At 35.8% G+C, this 5,391-nt stretch overlaps 1 long non-coding RNA gene across 1 annotated transcript; it reads left to right on the top strand.

The window, feature by feature from the left end:
* Nucleotides 1–380: 380 nt before the first annotated feature.
* Nucleotides 381–4,798, top strand: LOC109208029. The gene is made up of 2 exons (XR_002065095.1): nucleotides 381–601; nucleotides 4,201–4,798. It is a non-coding gene; the product is annotated as an uncharacterized LOC109208029 (long non-coding RNA).
* The last annotated feature ends 593 nt before the right edge of the window (nucleotides 4,799–5,391 follow it).

Genomic DNA, 5,391 nt, shown 5'->3' with positions numbered 1-5,391 from the left:
AAAACTTTTCGAGTTCGTTATTAATTAAGCAAAAGAAAAATTAATTTTGTCATATTACATGCATGTCAAAAATTTAAATTCTAATTGATATGGAAAAGTAAATGAGAAATCTAGGGTTGGGGAATGGGGATTACAGTTAATAGTTTTTTATGTTTTTACTTTTTTTAAATATTAAATATTTAATAGTTAATTAATTTTTGGCCCACGAGCTGATCAGACCCAATCTCGATCAAGTCTCAAAGATCAGCAGACTGACTTGGACCGGACTTATAAGCTTCAACTTTAAATGGGCTTAAAAAATTCTAGCCCAACACTAGCCAAATAGTAAGCTGGTTGGGCTGGCTTCCCGGGCCAAGCCCATTTTGACCGCTTAGACCTCATGCCATTAACGAAGAAAAATGAGAAAAACCAAAAAAAGTTGAAATCGCGGGGATTTGTTGAATTACAGCGGCGCTTTCTGTGTCCCATCCCTCCAAATTGGAGCAATCTAAGAAGCAAATGATACAGTTTTAAGGTGTTTACACGGGGTAAAGTGTTGATAACTGTTGCCGTTGTTCCTCAGTTGTAATTCCTCAATCAGCGGAAACCGAACCAACCAATGGTAAATTCTATTTTATCTCATTAGTTTAATGTTTATGGATGAATTTATGAAACAATACGGATACGTGATTGTTGTGATTACTGGTTTCCACTAAAGAAATAAGGGAACAATTATAAGAAGCTAAAATGGGTGTTCGTGTGATTGTAACCTCAATTTATGGAGCCGAGAGCTGACATACTTCAGCTAGAAATTCCTTTTAAGTTTTAACTGACTCTAACAAACTAGAAATCAAACAGACTCTAGGGATCAAGTGTAAATAGATAAAATTCCGACTAATGTTACGATTAATTTCTCTATTTGTGCAGCTTTTGTAAGATATGGCCAAAATTTGTTCATGGCTAATCTTGAAGCCAAAGTATCTAATCTTGGAGCCAAAGTATTCAATCTTGGAGCCAAAGAATAAAATTATTTTCTTTTATTCTTTTTTCTTTACTTGGGACCAAGAACTTTTCCCTATAAATATAGGCCATCTTACTTCATTTGAATCATCCCATATTTTGATTAGAAACTCATTTTGAGTATTCTTGTAATAGAGTGTTTTATTATATTCCATAGAGTTAGTGTTGGGAAACACTTTGAGTGAACCTCTTGCTTGTGAGTGATTGTAGCGAGGGTATTATCTTGGGATATATTTTAGGATAATTAGAGTTTCATCTTAATTTTGTACTCTCTTTTGTGTGCCTGTTGTTATAGTGAAATTGCTCCTCTCCGCTTGTGGATGTAGGTCATATTTTTACCGAACCACGTTAAATTTGTGCCTTCTTTATATGCTTTAATTGTCTTTATTATCAACTTGCATTGTCTTTGTTATTGTCATTATAACGTTGTTTGGCTAAATTCCACACTACCCGGATTCCCGATCCTAACAGCTTTGTTGCAAGAGCTTAAGTTATGTGCACTGACAGTTTAAAGATATCTTACACTAATTTATGTTCGTGTAGAGAGCTACCTGCGTTTGCCTATTAAGTGACCTCATGGTGTAAATCTTTTCTGAGTGTTCTTTTGGTCTAAACAGGAAGTTCCTTACTGTATAGACGATTAGCTTGGTTCTTGGAGAGCTTATGCGTCCTTCTATTTAATGTTTTTATAATAAACCTAACACCATCTTGGTGTAAATTAATTAAGTTTTTTGAGTTTTCTGATTTTCATCAAAAGACAAATCACTTTATGTCTTTCAACTATAAATAGAGCAGTTATCTCTTTCCCGAAAATAAAAAAAAATGACAGAGGCTTCCACAGGCCATAGAAAGAAGAAGCGCACTAGGAGAAGAAGAAAACAAGAAATGGAGGCTTAGCAGCAGAACGTGATTCTCTACTTTCCCCAAGGGAGAAAAGAAAAGAAATAGAGGGGAAAAAAAGGTGCAGGCAGTTTAATGTTTGCCAAAAGAAAAAAATAAAGAAAGGAATTAGAAGAAAGAAGAATTCTGTGAAGATCTCTCTTTCCTGCACTTCTTCCGACTGAGATCGTTGATGATCTTCTCACATTATTTGTTTTCTATTGTCTTCTCAACTCTCATGAGTATGTCTCTTTTTCTCCTGCAGAAGATTTCCTTTTTCTTTCCTGGATCCTAATTTCCCCGCCTTCGAACCCCCCTTTTTTGGCTTGAAAGATGCGCATGCTAAAGGCCTTGTGCCTTAACCCAGGTGTGTGCTTGTTAATCGTTTTTATGCAGCACCTCGACTAAGTCTGGTGAGGCGCCATTTCTGCTCTGTCGGTTGCCTCAGCACCTGAAGCTTGGCTTTGGTTTTGTTGGAGGCATGTTGAAAATGTTCAAAGTGTTAAGTTCTAATTTAGTGACGTCCTATATTGAACGAACATTATATTGTGTTTTGTTTGAGACCTATAAATATGTTTATTCATCAAATTATCTTGTCATCAATACACGTCTTTTCTTATTCTTCACAAATAGTTTAGATATACATGTTGTGCTACTGGAACTTGTTTTCATGACCATTTTCCATAGGGGTTTAGTAGTATAGGTGGAATGTTTTATTGAATAGGCTTCATAAGTTTCTATTTTGTTCATTCGGACATGTTCCCCTGGTGCTGTAGTGTCTTTGGTTTTGTTTCTGCATTGACAACTTGTGTTTGCTGATGAAAAAATGAAACCTAAAACAATTGTCTTGTCTGGGATGATATGTTTGGCTTAAAACATATAGTATAGCTATCAGATCGGACCCTCGTTGTATCGAAGGAGGTTTAGTCTAATCCGTTTTGGGGAAAAATTTACTCTGTACAAGGTCCACTGAACACAGGCGGATTTCGAAATGCTGGCAAAGGAGTTCAGCCGTTGGGCTTATATCGTGCATTCGAATACATTGGAACCTTTGGTTTTTTCATTTTCAATTTTAATGTCCCCAGCCGCCTTTCTCCCACTCCCCGTGGTCCCGGCCTTTTTCTCTCTAAGGCATCTAAAACTTTCAAAAAGGAAAAGGAAAGAAAAGAAAACACAGATGTCCAAATTTTGTGTTATGTTTAGTTCAACAGTCTGCTACCGCATCTCCCTGCTTCGAGCATCGGCTATGCGGTGACATTGTTTTTCTGAAGTATCGAATAGGTAAAGCTTAGTAGTCCTTAGGTCATTATCCTTTGGTATATTTAGCCTATTTTTGGATGCCTTAATGATTCTGTTGAATCCAGTTATTTGGGAACTGTTTCATAGGCTATCATTGAAATATTCTAACACGGGATTTTGGAGAAGTTGATTGATTTTGTGTCTGTTTCTGATTATTGAGTTTTGAGATGTTACGTACTGCTGTGTTTGTAGATTTCTTCTAGTGAAAGGAATAAATGAATGGTGAAATTTTTAGGTGTTGGGATTTATTTGCCCGTGTCTTTACCTTTTAGGACTTTAGACTTCTTGGAATTTTGAGACTCAGATTGGTACTTAAATCGAGGTATGGTGAAATTTTTAGGTGTTGGGATTTATTTGCCTGTGTCTTTACCTTTTAGGACTTTAGACTTCTAGGAATTTAGAGACTCAGATTGGTACTTAAATCGAGGTCTGGGAGTTCAACGGAAAGTATGCATTTGCATTAACCTAAAGTCTATAAATAGTTCAATTTGCTAATTGTGTATGTGTTTAGAATATCAATTAGTAGAATCTTGTAAAGTCTTGCCAATGTTTAAATCGTTAATAGCAACAAGATATAAGTTTTAAAGAAAGAAGGTGGAAAGTAAGTTTTGGGAGACTAGCTGCTATCCTGAAGATTAAGACATTTTTTCTGAGAAGTTTGTGAAGATTAATACAATAATTAATAAAAATGACATCACTTGGAATTGAAAATTTTCATTTGAGTTGAGTCAAAGCAGCCGTTTTGATTTTAGCTTATCAAAAGCAAAAAGACAGAGACATCAAAACCATGTAGTTTGAGCCTAAAAGAATTTGCTTAGGTGGAAACTAAAATGACAGTCTTGCCTTCAAGTTATTAAGAATATGCAGTATATTTTCTACACAAACTATAAAGAATATTTAGGCGTTTATGGTAGCCTTGAGGTTGCTTGTCTGAAATCTTGGGTCCGTCTCTTGATAGCAATATTGTTTATTATTCCCTATATGGTCATGGTTTCTGATATTCTTTTCCATTTCTTGCTTCAGTTATCAATTGAAACAGGCATATCTCTGGTTTGTTAGATGCCACGTCCAAGATTTTGTTCCCTACTCAACCTTATCATATCTAAATATGGGCTATCCAGATGTACACATGTGCAATCCACATGTCTTCTCATATAGAACATAGACACATCAAAGACTTAGTTTGCTTTCTTGCAACATTTTATATCTGTCCTTTAAATTGTGTAAGGTAGGTGGTTCAAAGAGAGCATTTTTTCCCCTTTCTATAATTGAACTTTTGTTCAGGATTGTGAGTGTTGGCAGTCATGTGGGTGAGGCATGCAATGATGTCAAACATTATTGTAGGATGGTATCCCCAAAAGGCTGATGTTAATGTGAGATGGACCAATAAGAGGACGACAAACATCAGTAGCCTCTCTACTGAAAGGGACCCTCAAAAGTTTTTCCTATAAGATTTGTATCAAACTCTATGTCACCATTGGTTCCTTTGGGGACCCTTTTGCTTTGGTGTTGACACGTTTTATTGAGAAGTTGTCCCTTGACTTAATCTTCTTCTGCAGCTTTTTGAAGAGATATTGGTTTTGTTGGTTCAATTGTTTCGGCTGAAAATGCCTTTCATAAATTCTGTTTTCACAAAATTCCAAGCTATGCTGTCTTTTCCTTTAGCATTTTGGAGTTCTTGGAACCTTCTTAATTAAAAAGGTGAAATGGGTTCCTGTGGGCCATTTTACTCTGTATTATGTGGGTGTTAGAGAGTTCTGATATAGAGCATATCAATATCTTGTACTATGTGATAGTAGTGAGTACTATTTTAAAAAAAAAAGGTGCTTTTTTTAAATCTGATTCTAGCCTCAACACTCTCTTTTTGATTTTTCCTTTTGGTTCATGTACTTCTTCTTGATGTTGTACTAGGTATCCAACAGACAACTAGTTTTAACTCATAAATTGACTTAGAAGAATGAATAATTAACAGATCTTGGCCTCTTTGGGAACTTGAAAAGGCAAGATGATGTAAACAGTGATTTTGCATAATGAATTCAGTTACTCCATTATTCATAGGAATTCCTGGGGAAGTTCTGGATCTTCCAGTCTGGAATTTCCCTACTGGTTCTGGAAGTTCCAGAATAGTGGCGAAGTTTCATTGCGGCAGGTCAAAGCATATGTGCAAAGTCTGGAGTTTCTTGTTAAGTATGACATAAGCACATGTTTGAAGAT

Source organism: Nicotiana attenuata, unplaced genomic scaffold (assembly GCF_001879085.1).
Source record: "Nicotiana attenuata strain UT unplaced genomic scaffold, NIATTr2, whole genome shotgun sequence".
NCBI lineage: Eukaryota > Viridiplantae > Streptophyta > Magnoliopsida > Solanales > Solanaceae > Nicotiana > Nicotiana attenuata.
This window is presented reverse-complemented; position numbering and strand designations above follow the sequence as displayed.